The 18,018-nt window shown below is 41.0% G+C and overlaps 1 protein-coding gene across 2 annotated transcripts in view; it reads right to left on the bottom strand.

Annotated features, from left to right (window-relative positions):
• BMPR1A (bone morphogenetic protein receptor type 1A) overlaps nt 1-18,018 on the bottom strand; it is a 103,535-nt gene that overhangs the window by 48,650 nt on the left and 36,867 nt on the right. Inside the window, exon 2 of one of the 2 annotated variants that reach the window (XM_049790684.1) lies at nt 2,455-2,569. The exons of the other annotated variant lie outside the window; for it this stretch is intronic. The gene's annotated coding sequence lies outside the window, so the exon portion shown is untranslated. The remainder of the gene's footprint in view (nt 1-2,454; nt 2,570-18,018) is intronic. 2 annotated transcript variants of the gene reach the window in all.

The following is an 18,018-nucleotide window of genomic DNA, read 5'->3' as shown; positions in this document are numbered from 1 at the left end:
ATCCCTCCTGACTGGGGGGGCTATATGGGACTCCAGTTGATCAAATCACAATCTATCCTAGGTCAGCCACGTGCAAGGCAAATGTCCTACTGCTGCGCCACTGCTCCAGCCCCAAAAGTCTGAACTTTTAACTGTGGCAATAAAATCTTCCAATTAGGATCTCTTCTAGCCATGTTCCTCTGTTCCTCTGATATCCTGAATTCAAATCCTAAAAAAATTAGTTCTATCTTTTCTATATTCTATATGTTTTCAAGTTTCTTTTGCTTATGTTAATAACTATGTAAAATGTTCTTGCCTTCCAAACTCCACTCAGCAATTATCTACTCATCTTTCAAGACTATTTACATATAACTCCTATACACTGTCTCACTGACAATCACCTCCAACAATATAACAGAGGCTTTTTATGTGATGTTAATGCACGTTTTCAACTTTGACATTGTTCTTATATTGTTCTTATATTCATATTGTTCTTACTATTTATAAAACCAACTCTAAACATAGTACCCTTTAAAAAAAAGCAAGAAGCTATTTTACTGAGTATTTTGTACTCTCAATTTAATTGCAAGGAGAAAAACGAATCAAGAATAAAATAAGGGGGGGCAGGATCGATAGATAGCAGGTAAGGCGTTTGCCTTGCACACAGCCAATCTGGGTTCCTGGGTTTAATCCCCAGTATCTCATATGATCCCCACAGGATCATGAGTACTGAGCTAGGAGTAACCTCTGGGCACTGCCTTTGTGACCTAACCCCCTTCCCTCAAAAAGAATAAAATATGGGAGTCTAAGAGATAGAATAACAGAACACATGGCTGACCCAGGTTTGAACCAGTTTGAAATGACCTCTGGACACAGAAGCAGGAGTAAGCCCTGAGTACAATCAGATGTGATTCGAATATCACATCCCTCCAATAAAAAGGGGGAAATTTATTTATTTTTAATTATTTTTTTGTTTGGGGCTACACCCAGCAGTGCTCAGGGGTTATTCCTGGCTCTGCACTCAAAAATTGATCCTGGCGGGCTTGGGGTTTGTTTTCAGTCGACTGCATGCAAGGCAAATACCCTACAGTTATGCTATTCGCTCCAGCCCCCCAAAAGGGAAAATTTTAATTTTGATCATTTAAAATAAAAAATATTGGAAGTGTCATTATTTAAAAATAGAAAGAGAGGGGCCGGAGAGATAGCATGGAGGTAAGGTGTTTGCCTTTCATACAGAAGGTCATTGGTTTGAATCCTGGCGTCCCATATAGTCACCCGAGCCTGCCAGGAGCAATTTCTGAGAGTGGAGCCTGGAGTAATACCTGAGCACTGCCGGGTGTGACCCAAAAACCAAACTAAAAAAAAAAAAAAAAAAAAAAAAAAACTGGAGAGAGTATGTGGGTAAGGTGTTTTTGCCTTCCATACAGCTAACTGACACATATGTGTATTTGCTTGAGACTTACTCTGACTTCCTAATCGATTTATATTTAGTTTAATATGTTCTGATCACTATAGTAGTCCCCATCCTTTTCTTTCTTGAAATAACTGATTTCTCTGACCCTGTACTTCTATTTCTGTAATTATTTCTATGTAATTTACTTTATTTTTCTACATTTTTTAGGGGGCAGTGACCACATCCTGGAGGGTTCAAGTCCGTATGTGGTGCTAAAGATAAAATACTGGGTCAACGAGGGGTCAGAGCAGTGATGCAGCAGTAGAGCATTTGCCTAGTATGCAGCTGACCCAGGATGGACCACGGTTAAATCCCCTGGAGTCCCATATGGTCTCCCAAGCCAGGAGCGATTTCTGAGCACATAGCCAGGAGTAATCCCTGAGTGTCACTGGGTGTGGCCCAAAAAACAAAACAGACAAAAACAAAAAAACCCTGGGTCAATCATGTGCCAGCAAGTGCCTACGATGCTTTTTTTAGCCCCTAAAATAAATTCCATTTCCAAGAATCTAAAGTTCTGAGAGTAACAATTTCAATGTAAATTCTAAAATACTGAAGCCTCAGAAAAATATACATATTTGTTCCAAATAATCTTCCATTCTTAACTCTGCCTTGTAAATTTTAGAGTAAAAAAATATAAGATATATCATTATAATTAGAAAGTAACATTAATAATAAATGCTTTTTATTCCTTAAAATGATAAATATTTCTTTTTTTTTTTCTTCTGGTTTTTGGGTCATACTCCTGGCTCTGTGCTCAGAAATAACTCCTGGCAGGCTCGGGGACCAAAGGGAATGCCAGGAATCGAACCGGGGCCTGTCCTGGGTCAACCTCGTGCAAGGCAAACACCCTACTGCTGTGCTATCGCTCCAGCCCCAAAGATAAATATTCTAAGGAGAGAAAATTTAGAACTACTTACTCACTCATAAGGAAGATGATTAAATAAAAAATAAGGTTATAGCATTAATACAAAAGGATATTTTTTATATTATCCACATTTTTTTCTTCAAAGTCTTCCCCTTACCTCACAGATGTGACTAGAGAAAATTGTATTTCCAAGTTTCTCTGAACAGCTTTGACCTATGCTTCCATCTCATGAATGCCAAGACAGTATTAAACTGATGCATATTTTCATAAATCTGTTTAGGAAAGAAAAGGACTTACTAAGACTAAAAAAATTTTTTGTCAGAATAATACATACATAATTTTAAAAGTTCATCACATATAAAACTAACTTGGGGGGGGGGGGGGACGGGTGTCCCTGAAGCCTCAGGAGGCCCAGAGGCTCCTTCTTGGCGATTCTCAGCCAACAGACAAATGAAAAAAACAACCAAAATAAATACTAAAACTTATAATTCTACAATTCTTATTTACAATTTTCTTTACAATTCTTGTTTATGCAAAACGGATAATTTAATTTTTAACCTTATTTACACTTTTTTTGTTTGTTTTGGGGCCATATCTGGCAGTTTTCTGCGCTCAGAAATTACTCCTGGCAGGCTCGGGGGACTATATGAGATGCTGGGGATCAAACACAGGTCAGTCACGTGCAAGGCAAACGCCCTACCCGCTATGCTTTCACTCCAGCCTCCTTATTTTCATTTTTGTCAAAAAATCTCAGTAGAAGTGTCAAGAAAGATAACATGTAGTGTGTGGGATCAATCTGCAATGCAAAGATTGCAATGAACCTATAAGTTCTATGGTCTCTGAAGATTCTTTTGATAGTGTATTTACTTTGTTTTGTTTTGTTTTTGGCCCACAACTAGCAGTGCTCAGGACTTAATCCTGGCTCTGTGATCAGAGATCACTCCTGGAGGAGCTCAGTGGCCTGTATGTTGTGCCAGGTTTCTAATTGGGGTCAGTAGCATGCAAAGCAAGCATCTTAACTCTGGCCCCATAAGTGTACTCTTAAATAGACTTGAGGATAGATCTTTTTGCTCTTACAGTAGGACATAGGTAATGTTCATACAGTTTAAAAATATTTTTTAAATAAATACATTCATGGCCAGAGAGGTGGCACTAGAGGTAAGGTGTCTGCCTTGCAAGCGCTAGCCAAATAAGGACCAGGTTCGATCCCTGGTGTCCCATATGGTCCCCCCAAGCCAGGGGCAATTTCTGAGCGCTTAGCCAGGAGTAACCCCCTGAGCATCAAATGGGTGTGGCCCATAAAACCAAAAAAAAAAAAAAAAAAAAGATACATTCAATGAAATTGTTTTTAAGATCTTGTTTTTAAGTAAACAACATGCATATTTTAAAATAAATTTTGGGGCTGGAGAGATAGCATGGAGGTAAGGTGTTTGCCTTGCATGCAGAAGGATGGTGGTTCGAATCCCAGCATCCCAGATGGTCCCCTGAGCCTGCCAGGAGCAATCCTGAGCACTGCCGGGTGTGACCCAAAAACAAAACAAAACAAAGTCTCAGTAGGTTTTAACTGTAACTGTCCTAAATTTGCTAAGGCAACAATCATAAAACTCAAAGATGGAAAGCACTAAAATTTTATTTTATTTTTTTATTTTTATTTTTTTTTGGTTTTTGAGTCTCACCTGGCAGTGCTCAGGGGTTACTCCTGTTATACTCAGAAACCACTCTTGGCAGGATGGTAGGGACTGAATCTGGGTTGGCTGCATGCAAGGGAAGTGCCCTACCTGCAGTACTAGTTCTCCAGCCCTGAAGTCGAAAATCTTCAGATCACTAGTTCCACCTCTCTATGGCCTACTGTGTTATTAAATTCTGTCCAGTCTAACTTTGATATATCTTTAAAATCTGTATGTGTCAACTCTACAATATTATCTCGCATATTCTCATATCTTTCATAAAGCTTGTTTTCATTTTTATCCATGTTTTTAAATTACAACTGTGCTTCATGAAAAGATTATAAGCATCATGTCATGAAGAAAATACCAATTAAAACTATAATGATACTACTATGTACCCACTAGAATGTCTATAATCAAAAGACAGATTAATATAATAAATGTTGCTAATGGAATGTGGAAATCAGAGCTTTCAAATATTTCTGTGGAAATATAAACTTCAAAGAGCCCAGAGATATAGTACAAGGATTAAGGTGTCTTGCACCTGCCAACAATGACTTGATATAAACATTCCTTAGGGTCTCCCAAACACCACCAGGAGTGATGCCTGAGTACAAAGAAAGGAGTAACCCTTAAGCACTTACTGGGTGTGGCCCCAAAACAAAACAAAGATCTTAAATGATACAGACACCTTAAGAATAAGATGACAATTTCTTAAAATGTTAAATATAGTAATCAGAGAAGTAATATAAAAGCTACTACATTTGTCTTGCGTGCATCTGATCCCAGTTCGATCCCTGGCACTGTATATGGTCCCCTAAGCACAGATTGAGGATTAAGTCCTGAGCACCAGTGGGTACGGCCCAAAAACAAACAACAAAAAAATGATTCAACAGCGGCCAGAGCGATGGCGCAGCGGTAGGGCATTTGCCTTTCATGCGGCTAACCCAGGACAGATCTCGGTTTGATCCCCAGTAACCCATATGGTGCCCCGAGCCAGGAGTAATTTCTGAGCGTATAACCAGGAGTAACCCCTAAGTGTCACCGGGTGTGGCCCCCCAAAAAAGAGGGTCCCCCAATTGGTTGTTTTTCTTGTGTCACACCTACCTGGGCAATGCTCAGAGGTTGCTCCTGGCTCCAGCGCTCAGGGGATCATATGGGAAGTCAGGTATCAAACCCAGGTTGACCATGTGCAATGCAAACACCCCTACTTGCTGTGCTACTGCTCTAGCCCACCTCTAACCCACCCCATTTTTTTAAATTTAAGTTAAATATAAACAGAAATGCACCAGTTGATGCAAAATTCCTTCCATCTATAGCAAGTTATCCAAGAAAAATAAAAATGTGTATTTACAGAATGATCTCTCTCATATGCAGGATATAAGAACATAGTACAGGAATAATGATTGCCCAAAGGCAACTGAGAAGTAGGATGAAGACCACAGGGAAGTGAAGTGAAAAACAGAATGGGGGCAGGGATGACATTGAGACTACAGTTGAGGGAGAGTCACTCTGAAGGAAGATGTCAAGTTGGAATGTGTCAGGCATGAAACCCTATCAGTAACAGTAATGTACACCACAGAACCTTAAGAAAATAAAAAAAAGTGCATGTCATAGAGACGGGGAAGGAGGAGGTGGGAGGGAAACTGGGACACTGGAAGAAGGAAGTCAATGCTGGTGATGGAATTAGTGCTGGAACACAGTATACCTGAAACACAAGCATGAATAACTATGAACCACAGTGCCTTAAAAATAATTTTTAAAAGGTGTGTCTATAAAATTTATGAAGATACATTATGGTGCTGGATAGTACTAAATAGTTTACCTTGTATGTGGCTAACCCAGTTCATTCCCTGAACAACACAGTTCCCAGAGCACTGCTGCAGTAACCTCTGTGCACAGAGCTAAAATTGGCCCTGAACCCCAGGGTATAGCCCAAATGTTCCCTTCTTACCTCACCTCCCCCCAAAAAAAATCCATGTAAACAACACTAATTTTTGTAAATTTGTTTTCAGGGCCATACCTGGACTGCTTATTAGCCCTGCCCAATACATGGGGGTTACCCTCAGTAGTTCCTTGGTTTGAAGCTGGACTCTCCTATGCTAAGCATTCCAACACTTTGAGCTATCTATTGCCCTCTCAACAATATTTTTCATATTAGTCAAAAAATGAAACAATCTAAATGTTTATCACCCAGTGAACAGATAAGCAAAGTATAGTACAATGTAATACTGTCAGATAGTACAAAGAAACAAAAATATTTACACATATGTTTCACCAACTAAACCTAAAAACACATTAAGTAAAAGAAACTATTAAAAAACCCTACTAGGGCCAGGGAGGTAGCATGGAGGTAGGGTGTTTGCCTTGCATGGTGGTTCAAATCCTGGCATCCCATATGGTCCCCAGAGCCTGCCAGGAGCAATTTCTGAGTAATAGAGCCAGGAGTAACCCCTGAGCACTTCCGGGTGTGACCCCAAAACCAAAACAAAAAACAAAACCAACCTACTAGTTCTTATAGGAGTGAGTTCACATATATGAAATAATCAGAAAAAAAAATTGAGAGATAAAAGCAGAGTTGTTGCCTAGAACAAGCAGTGGGAAATGAGATATTCAAATATTCATGGTGCAATTCTAAAATATTTAATAAAAATAAAATACAATATGTTTTAAGGAGTTCCGATGACTTTCAATTCTATACAAAATAAAGACCAAATTCTTTTTGTTTGTTTGTTTGGGGCCACAACCGGTGACGCTCAGGGGTTACTCCTGACGATGCACTCAGAAATCGTTCTTTGGCTTGACGGACCATATGGGACATCGGGGGATCAAACTGTGATCCCAAGGTCCATCCTATTAGCAAGTGCAAGGCAAGCACCCTACCTCTTGTGCCACCACTCCGGCCCCAAGTCCAAATTCTTTAAATGGTTGTTCACGAAGTTTTCTAGTCTGCTTCCAGCCTACAAAATTTGCAGTTTATCTTTAGATAAAATTGCTGTCTGACACCACCTACTGGTCAAATTAAATTAATTTGCTATTTCCCAGATTCCTCAAAGGCTATTTTATGCTTCTACTTTTCTTCAGAGGTGCTATTTCAATTAAGACATCAGAATGGCCATTTGTTTGTCTCCTACCAGTAGATTTTCCATTTGTCCTTTCAAAGCTCCACCTCAAATATTCACTCTTCTGTTAAATCCTCCACTACCAGTTTAGCAACTACTCATTCCTAGGAGTTTGGTAATAATACATTGTAGTCACACTAAAATATGATAATCTATTTTTATAGACATGTCTACTTTAAGATAATCTGAATAAAGCAACATTTCACTAAGTTAAGTGTTGTTGAGCACAGTCCAGTGAATTCCAATGGAAGAAAAAATGAGCCCATCATCACAAAACAGTTGTATAAGGTTATTTCAATTTCACAGACAAGAAAAACAGGAAGTCAACTAATATCACTTAAGTGTGGAATGTCAGTGTGGTATCAGATAGTCACACAAAATATATGCCATGCCATCCATTTTTTAGTGAGATGTTTTATCTATGTGTATGAAGGGGAGTCCTTTTTTTAAAGTTAAAAAAATTATAAGGGACCAGAGTGATAGCACAGTGGTTGGGGTATCTACCTAGCAAGCAGCTGACCTGGGTTTGATCCTGGGCATATGATGCCCCTCCCCCCAGCCTAGCAGGAGTGATTTCTGAGCACAGAGCCAGGAGTAACCCCTGGATGCCCTGGGAGTGGCAAAAAACAAACAAGCAAAAAATTCTCGAGGGGCCTGGGGATAACTGAGTGGTAGAGAGTTTGCCTGGCAAATGTGAGGCCAGGGGCTCAGTTCCTGCCCTATTCCTTATGAGCCATGAGCAATCTGCACAGGGTGCCATTTTGGATTCCCTGTGCCACAACAAAGTGATCTCCCACACACAACACAACCAAATGTGTTGACCTTGACAACCAACATGTGTGAACACTGTACTCAAGTGTGTTAACTCCAACAAGCACTACAACCAAAATGCAAGCAAGCACTCCCAAAGAACACTTCAACAAGGGGACACTCAAGCATGAAGCACCACAAACTCAAGTGGGTAAAATCTCATCAACAACAAAAAGAGAAGGGAGGGGAGCCTTTAAGTAAAAGTGACTTTTATTAAGAGTCACTGCACTGCGGCCATAGGGGGGCTTCCCCCACCAGTATAACAAAGTATGTGTAACTCTATGCACAGCAACAAGAGGCAGAACAGGAACAAAATAAATAAACAAATACAAATAACCTGCGCTTCCTCTCTTTCACCTCACAAATTTCTTTTTTTTTTTTTTGTTTTTGTTTTTGGGCCACACCCGGCAGTGCTCAGGGGTTACTCCTGGCTGTCTGCTCAGAAATAGCTCCTGGCAGGCACGGGGGACCATATGGGACACCGGGATTCGAACCAACCACCTTAGGTCCTGGATCGGCTGCTTGCAAGGCAAACACCACTGTGCTCTTCGGGCCCACACCTCACAAATTTCTAAATAAGTTGTATTCAATAAAAACTATCTCATCTCACTTTATGATAGTTATTACCGTGTGTAAGAGATTTAGTAACAACATAGCAATATTATTTTGTTTGGTTTTTAATTTTTGGACCACACTTGGAGATGCTCAGGGATTACTCCTGGCTCTGCACTCAACTCCTGGTGTTGCTTTGGGGACCATACGGGACGTCAAGATTGAACCTGGCAAGAGCCCTATCTGTTGTACTATCTCTCCAGCCCCCATAGCAATTCATAGGATATGCTTTTCTTGACTTTTATTTTCCTCCAAAAGAGTTCTTTATAGCTGATTCAGTGTTTTGTTTTTGGTTTGTTGATGCTTGAGGTTGAACTCAGGGCTTCTGTACAGTGAGGTCTACACACATTCTTCCCAGTTAGTTTTGATTTTTGAACCAGAAAGCCAAGTCTATTAGACATGGTAATAACTCTATCATAATAATATTATTCTTAGGACATAGTCAGTAAAATATTAAGGGTAAAGTATCAAAATGTTTACAGATTGTCTTTAAACAGCTGAGAATGTGTTTTGAATTGATCATATAACTGAGTTGGGAGGGTATTACAGGAAGGGGCACTGGGTCATTGCAGGAAGAAGGTGAGTATACTGTAATATTGTGGTATTGAAATTAGTGATTAAGAAACCATCATTAGAGGTCGGTGTGGTGGTGCTAGAGGTAAGGTTTGCCAGCGCTAGCCTAGGGTGGACCGCGGTTCGATCCCCCGGCTTCCCATATGGTCCCCCAAGCCAGGAGCAGCTTCTGAGCGCATAGCCAGGAGTAACCCCTGAGCGTCACCAGGTGTGGCCCAAAAACCCAAAAAAACAAAAACCAAAAAAACAACATCATTAGGGGCCAGAGAGATGGAGGTAAAGGCATGGAGGTAAAGGCATTTGCCTTGCATGCAGAAGGACGGTGGTTCAAATCCAGGCATTCCATATGTTCCCCCGAGCCTCCCAGGAGCTATTTCTGAGCATAGAGCCAGGAGTGACCCCTGAGTGCTGCCGGGTGTGACCCAAAAACCAAAACCAAAAACAAAAAACAAACCATCATTAACAATATTGTAGGGGCCGGAGAGATAGCATGGAGGTAAGACATTTTTCTTTCATGCAGAAGGTCATCAGTTCGAATTCGACGTCCCATATGGTCCCCCATGCCTGCCAGGAGCAATTTCTGAGCATGGAGCCAGGAGTTTCCCCTGAGCACTGCCGGGTGTGACCCAAAAACCACACACCAAAAAAAAGCAAAACAAAACAATATTGTAAATCACAGAATCTCAATCAATAAAAATTTAGTATACAACTTATGGTGAATGACATATATTTTAGTAAACAATACCAAGGTTAGAATATATTTGAATATAGCATTTTGGACCACAACCATTTGACACTCAGGGGTTACTCCAGGCTATGTGCTCAGAAATCGCTCCTGTGGACCATATGGGAAGCAGGGGGATCAAACCAGGTCCATCCTAGGCTAGCGCTTGCAAGGTAGACGCCTTACCTCTAACGCAACCACTCTGGCCCCCAAAAGATAGCATTTTTAAATGCATTGTTTAGCAAACATATTATGAAATATATTTGTTAGAACTGCTAAAACAAAGTTGGATTTTTTTCATATAAAATGTAAATATCAGGGCCAGAGTGATAGCACAGAGGGAAGGCTGTATGCCTTGCATGCAATCAACCCAGGTTCGATCCCTGGCATACCATATGGTTCCCCGGAGATGGGCAGGAGTGATTTCTGAACACAGAAATAACCCCTGAGCACTGCTGGGTGTGGGCAAAAAAACAAAACAAAACAAAACAAAAAAGTAATCTGTAATTACACTTCATGAAAATAGATGGTAACTACCTATCACCTCAAGTGGAAAACTAGCTATCAAAGTTATAGATATCTAAGATGTACTGTTTATGTTGAAATTTGATCTAATTATCTTCTGTGTAATATTTGGCTTAATTATTATTTACTTAAAAAGTTAAAACTACCTTCATTAAGTCCCCAACCATTATTCACTGAAGATATATGCATCAATGAGAATAAACAAATGATATTCTAGAAGTTATAAAAATATTTTTCAATTAACAACACTCTACAAATTTTATCCCTTATATAAGAACCTGAAAACACTGAGCCGAAAACAGGTTATATATAGATACTTCCTCCAAATGCTGGGTCTGGGAGTGCTGGTGTACGTTAGGTGGTAAAGACTTAAGAAAGACTTAGCCAGGAAGCTGACATTGATTTTTTTCTTCTCTGGGGAATGAGAGGCAAGTAAGATATTTACTTAGCAGCCCTGTCTTTTAAATCTGTGAGCCACATGCCAAAGGGAGGGGCATATCTTGCTTGATTACATTAGTAGTTGCTCATCTGCTTACACTGTTACAACCCATGTGATCAAGTGCCATAACAAAAAGAAAACTACAGGCTTTGTAGAGTTCCAGACAATTAGCAGTATCTATCCCAATACAATTCACATAATCCAGTAACATGCCTACTACAACCCATCTTCTTGCAAATATATCTTGTACATTTGGCTCAGTTTGTGAGATTATATGTGCATAAATTTAAAAAAAAACAGCTCTATTATCAACAGGTAGGTAAGGAACATAAATCACTTGATAATAATGCCAAAGGTAGTAAAATTTCAAAATAATACAAGTATTCTCAGATTACCACATATGAGGATTAAATGAGAAGTACAAGAAACTACTGTTTCCCAGGTGGATAAAGAGACCTCCAAACACTGCCATGGGCTTGAGAATATATAGAGGCGGCGGTAAAAGCTCAAATGAGTTCAAAGATGAGGACCAAGGGGCCACAGAGAGTACCGTAAGCCTGGCTCTCTAAATACATAATCCTATGGTCTGACCTAGATGATAAATGGATAGCTACACCAAACTCATGTCCACATAAGATACCAATATTCATCTTTAAGTATTCATTTTAGTTCTTTTCCAATAATGTATTCAAGATGTATAGTCCTCCAACGTGTACAGAGCTATCAAATGTATAAGTTTCAGGTATACCTACAATTATTTTAGGAAAAAGACCAAGAGAAGATAACTGATTCTACAGTTTAGAATCTGCATTTCTACACCAGAGTTAGAGTCGTAGTTCTGCCACTTACCTGAAACAATTTGAATTTAACCAGTAAAATAGGAATAATATCTGCATATAATTTAAAGGTGAGGATCAAAGGAATTAATGTAGGTACAGAAGCACTTAGAAGACTTCCAGGCAAATGTATACACTTTCTAGAGATCACTATTCTGCATCAACAGATAAGCAAATGTGTTTTCAGAGACTCTGTTTTGCTTTTTTTGTTTTGCATCCATAACTGGTGATAACTTGGGTTTATTCCTGGCTCTGTGATCACTCTTGGCAGGTTCTGGGGAACATTTGGGATGCCAGGGATCAAACCGAGACAGCTATATGCAAGGCAAGCAAGAGCCCTATCCACTAGACTATCTCTACAGCTATAAAGAGAACAATCTAGTCACTGGGTCGAAGACATGGGACGCAAACTCAGATTTATCTGATCACAGAAACATTCTCCTTCATTTTAATCAAGACTACTATTGTAGCATACATAAATCACTGATGGAGAGAAAAAATATAGCCATGACATTTATCTGGCTTTTTTTTTTTCTGAGAAGAAACTCATTTATTTTTGTCTTGGTTTCAGTTTTCATTTGTTTTTGAGCCTACCTGTCACTGTTGCTCAAAGTGACAAAATGATGTCAGGAATTGAAGCATAATAAGGGGTGATGAACACCGTAATCTTTTTTTTGTTTGTTTGTTTTTGAGTCACACCCAGCAGTGCTTAGGGGTTATTCCTGGCTCCAGGCTCAGAAATTGCTCCTGGCAGGCACAGGGGACCATATGGGGCGCCAGGATTCGAACCGATGACCTCCTGCATGAAGGGCAAACACCTTACCTCCATGCTATCTCTCCGGCCCTGAACACCTTAATCTTAATCAATTCTCTGCTTGCTTGAGATTTTTAGAGCTGTGCGCTTTTCCTTCTACTACTGTCTCTACCATAGGCACACTTTTATTTCCATTGCACTTGAAAGGTGGTAGTGTTGTTTTTTTTTTATTTTATTTTGTTTTTAAGCCATGTGCAGTTGTGCCCAGGGCTTACTCCTGGCTCTGGCTCCAGTATCACTCTTCACAGAGGCCAGGGTCAATGTGGTTGCTGGGGATCCAACCCAAGACAGCTGTGTGCAGACAAGTGCCTTAACCCCACTGTACTGTCTCTCCACCTACTTTTTAAGTTTTAAGACAAAAGAAAAAAATTTGGTTAAAGAAATCATATATTTTTGCCTGTTCCCTTAAATTAACTCAATAACCAATGATACCTCACCACACTTCTATATAGAGGTGGGAGATATAGGAATCATAATGATATGTTGAACTTTTTCCTGTGTGTTCTAGTTCTTGTATATGTAATATGTACACAACTCGGGGCCGGGCGGTGGCGCTCGAGGTAAGGTGCCTGCCTTACCTGCGCTAGCCTAGGAGACGGACCGCGGTTCGATCCCCCGGCGTCCCATATGGTCCCCCAAGCCAGGAGCGACTTCTGAGCGCATAGCCAGGAGTAACCCCTGAGCGTCACCAGGTGTGGCCCAAAAACCAAAAAAAAAAAAAAAAATGTACACAACTCAATGCTAATCATTCCAGTGATATATATCGATAATAGGGAAAGCTGTGCTTGGTGGATGGCAGGTGGAATATAAGAAATCTCGGGCCCGGAGAGATAGCACAGCGGCATTTGCCTTGCAAGCAGCCGATCCAGGACCAAAGGTGATTGGTTCGAATCTCGGTGTCCCACATGGTCCCCCGTGCCTGCCACGAGCTATTCCTGAGCAGACAGCCAGGAGTAACCCCTGAGCACCGCCGGGTGTGACCCAAAAACCAAAAAAAAAAAAAAAAAAAGAAATCTCTGGATATTTTTTCTGTGAACCTAAAACTTAAAAGATAAAATTTGGGCCAGGAGATGGCTTAAAGAGATGAAGCTAATGGTCTGTATACAGGAGTCCCAGGTTCAACCCCTGGTACAACAGATTCTTCTGGTACCACCAGAAATGGGCCCCACGCACCACAGCAAGAATAGCGCATAGGCACCAAAACATATGGAGCCAGAAAATAAAAAATTAAGATGAACGGGTCCTGAGAGATAGTAGGGTGTTTACCTTGCACATGACCCACCCAAGACAGACCTGCGTTCAAGTCTCAGCATCCCATATGTCCCCTGAGCCTGCCAGGGGCAATTTCTGAGCACAGAGCCAGAAGTAACCCCTGAGCCCATGCTTTTTCATACTGGAGAGGGAGGCTGCAGCTGGACCCGGAAGATCCCACATGCCAGGATTCCTGCTCCTCTCCTACGGGTATGGCTGAAATCTGGGCAGACAGCTGGCCAATGGCCTCCTGGGCTGACCACTTAGTTCAGGAGACTGAGAGCCCCCCATGCCAAACTGGTCTTCAGGGCCACGTATGGCAACTGGGCTCTGGGGGGAGGGGGGAAACTCATCCCATATTCATATTGGACCCCTGCAGGGGTGTCTTTTCTTACTAATATTCATTTTCATAAATGCGCGCGCCCACACGACAAATATACTTTTTAAGCATTATCTAAAAATATTCTTTATTCTAGATGGTTCCTAGGAAAGGAAACGAAATGCCAAAGACTTGTATGATAACACTCAAATAGATCTTTAAAGTCAGTCTTTATGTGGACGTGACTTTCCGAACTGTCTCCAAGCCGAAATCACAAACAATTCATATATATGTATTGTATATAGCCCCTGTCATGTATTGCCTCTCCCCTACCCCTGTGTCTCTTCTATCCCCTCATCTCCCAATCCTGATCCGTCATCTTCCCCTAATTTAACCCTCTTTACCCTCAGTTCCTAACTCGGTAGGCACCAAGATTGACCTCCTGCCCCAACAGATCACCTCCAGCACCTCAGTGAAAGACACCCTCTGTGTCCTGTTTTCAGGCCTCGGGAAAGAACTACAACCAGCACGCCTGCTGACTCATGCTTGATGGCCCCTCTCACCCTCACCAAATCGTGGACTGTTGCACGATACAGGAATCAGCCTCAGCAAAACTCCCAGCTCAAAGACACTATATGGTTTCGTAATGCAGCAAAGCATCTTTCAAACTCAATTCCAAGGCCTGTGAATCGAAAAGTACCTTGGCTTTTATTCCCCACAAGAATATATCAAAAGACCTAATTGGGAGTCTTATATTGCCTATGAAAGTTCAATACCTGTATAACAATACATCTTAAGATGTGTATTCCTAAATATACAGGTAGCCTCCTCCACCACTTGTTTTATTCGAATACCTTTTCTTTTTAACTCAGTTTTATCTAGTTGTTCTATTTTAATATATACATATTTTTCTCTATCCTTACCATTTTTGGTGCTGCTTGGTACAAAAAGCCTTGACTGGGATAAAAGCTCAGAACAAAACCAGACGACAGAGATTGTGCATGTAGCCTGTCATCCTTACCCAGAATATCACCAGCAACACAGTATGACACCATAAGTTTTTGTATGGGCACAGTAAAAAAAGGGGAAACCATAGACACAGAAACAAGATCTTATCTTCTAGGTATAAGAACTCAATTTTTATAGCAGAAGGGTGCCTCCCATCCTGAACATGTGTCATATGGATACAAGCAGTCCCCAGGAGATTGGAACAGTGTTAGTCCAATCCCAAACCCCAGATCCCCGACGTAGAAATGATACAGCTCCGGGCAACACCACTAGGAACTAAATCCATTGGGAGATTTATAACACTGCTCTGACACCAACTTGTGCCAGTTTTGATATGACAACGAGGAAAGGAAAACTTGACCTAAGAGCAGGCTGTCCTATCACAGCACCTACACTAAATGGAAATCAGAAGAGATAGCATCCTTCGAACTGTGAAAAATAAGAGCACCAGCAACAGGAAACTGACTTTGACAACCATGACTGAACAGAACCTACTTTGGGACTAATAAGGAAAACCCTACCCTAGGCTGTAGCCCAGCACACATAAAAAACAACAACAACAACAAGATGTCTTATTGCAGAGGTCCAACCTGGACAACAGAGACTGAGCAGAACTTTTGGATACATAATATCCTAGGCTTCGGCTTATGGACTAAACGAAAACAGGGAGCAAGTGTTACAGAAGACTGAATACAACAACGATGGATAGGAACCTCTAGAACGTAGAGACTCTATCCTAGACCCTGGCCTATATAACCTGTGCAAATACCAAGATCACTAGCTACAGTGGCTTGATTTTCTCACACACAACCAAGAGAAAACTTTCCTGGCATCACAAAAAAGCCTTTGGGATAGGGTATATATGGAGCCAGGGGTTGATCCCATGATGGTATGCTTCAAGGATGAAGAAACCCTGAATCTCTTAGGCCATGGGAATTCTGTTTCTTCCCCAATGCTTACTATGCCTATGCAAAAAAAAAAAAAAAAAAAAAAAGTGGGGGGAACGCCAAACCCTACCACTCCAGCACCCATACTTTTTCTTGTTTTGATTTGTTAGTTTTTAACTTTATTTTCTTTCTCTTTTTTCTTCTGCTTTTCTCTTTCTTTTTCACTCTTGTTATTATTTAGAGATTAGTTTTTATTTTTATTTACTGGGTCCATTTTTTTCTTTTTCCATTTTTCTTTTCTTTGTTTTTTTCTCTCTCTTCTTTCTTTTTTTTTTTTTTTTTTTTTTGGTAGTTGTCACCAAATTTTTTCTCCCTTTTTTCTTATCCTTTTTATCTCCAATGACGGTGGAATAGATGTTCAATCTACAACTAGCTGTAAAGTGGAGACCAGTTGCACTAGCATTCTGGGGGGTAAAGGAGGGAGATATGGGATGCATACTGGGAACAGAGGCGGAGGGAGGAGAGCACTGGTGGTGGGAATGCCCCTCATTCATTGTCACTATGTACCATAAATGATGCACTTTGGTCACAATAAAAAAAAAAAAAAAAAAAAGAAGTAACCCCTGAGTTCTGCCGGGCGTGCCCCCCCCCAAAAAAATATATGAAATGAAAACAAAATCTATTTTAAAAACGTGTCTCAGGACCAGAGCGATAGCACAGTGGGTAGGCATTTGCCTTGCATGCAGCTGACGACCTGGGTTTGATCCCCAGCATCCAGATGGCTCCCGAGCCTGCCAGGTGTAACTTCTGAGTGTAGGGCCAGCAGTAACCCCTAAGCACCACTGGATGTGGCCCCCCAAAAACCCAAATAATCAAGAAAAAAACAAACGTGTCTCAACGGTACCTTACCCTCCTCTAAAACCTTCCTGTCCCTCTGGAGGAAGGAGAGAACCTGAAAAATGCAAATGTGGATGTTTTAAAGATTAATGCATCTAAATAATGAGTATAAACCATTTGGTGTGCTGTTCTTACATTTTTCTATTCATGAAATAATTTCTCATATGGGTAAAATTAAAAACATAAAAGGGGAAACCAGACCAAATAGTACAGTAGGTACAGTGCCTGCCTTGCACATGGCCAACAAGGTTTGATATGGTTCCCTAGTCTGCTAGGAGTGATCCCTGAGCACAGAGCCAAAGCAAGCCTGACCACTGCCAGGTGTGGTCCAAAAACAAAAGCACAACAGAGCTAGAGTGCACGTTTTGGTTGCTGGATCTCCAGGTTCAAACTCCAGCACCCACAAGGTCCCTGAGTTCTAGTGGGAGCAACTGTCAATATCTAGTGAGAACAGCCCCGAAGTATCACCAGGTGCAGCTTAAAAACAAAATAAAATCAGGGCCGGAGCGATAGCACAGCAGTAAGGCATTTGCCTTGCATGCAGCCAACATAGGATGGACCCCAATTCGAATCCCGTCATCCCATATGGTCCCCCAAGCCTGATAGAAGCGACTTCTTAGCGCAGAGCCAGGAGTAACCCCTGAGCACCACTGAGTGTGACTCCCCCCCCCAAAAAATTAAATTAAATCTTAAAAAGAGAAAAGAAATATGGGACTGGAGTGATAATAGTGTGAGTAGGGTGTTTGTCTTGCATATGCCAACCCAAATTTGACCACCAGCATCCCACATAGTCCCCTAAGTACCATCATGAGTGATTCTTGAGTGAAGAATTAGGAGTAGTAACCCCTAAGCATTGCTAAGTGTGTCCCCCCCCCCATGTATATATTGAAGTTCCAAACCCCACAATGCCGGAGGTGGGGGAGAGAAAGAAAGAGAGAAAGGTGAGAGGAAAGAAAGGGGGAGGAAACCTTGGACAGACATGCAATCAAAGAAAAAAATGGCCATCTACAACCCAAAAAATAACTGAGGCTGCCAAAAATAAGGAAAGAGACCTGAAATAGGTTCCTCCTGAGTGCTTTCAGAAGTATCACTTCTAAACCTTGCTTTAGTAGGAATGTATAGCCTCCAATTGGAAAAAATACCTGAGTCAAAATAAAATAATCCTTCCACAGATTTTTTTTTCCTTTGATGAAGCAAGATAGTTTGCATTGAAACTTACTTAGAAAGATGTGAGTGG

Source organism: Suncus etruscus, chromosome 17 (assembly GCF_024139225.1).
Source record: "Suncus etruscus isolate mSunEtr1 chromosome 17, mSunEtr1.pri.cur, whole genome shotgun sequence".
NCBI lineage: Eukaryota > Metazoa > Chordata > Mammalia > Eulipotyphla > Soricidae > Suncus > Suncus etruscus.
This window is presented reverse-complemented; position numbering and strand designations above follow the sequence as displayed.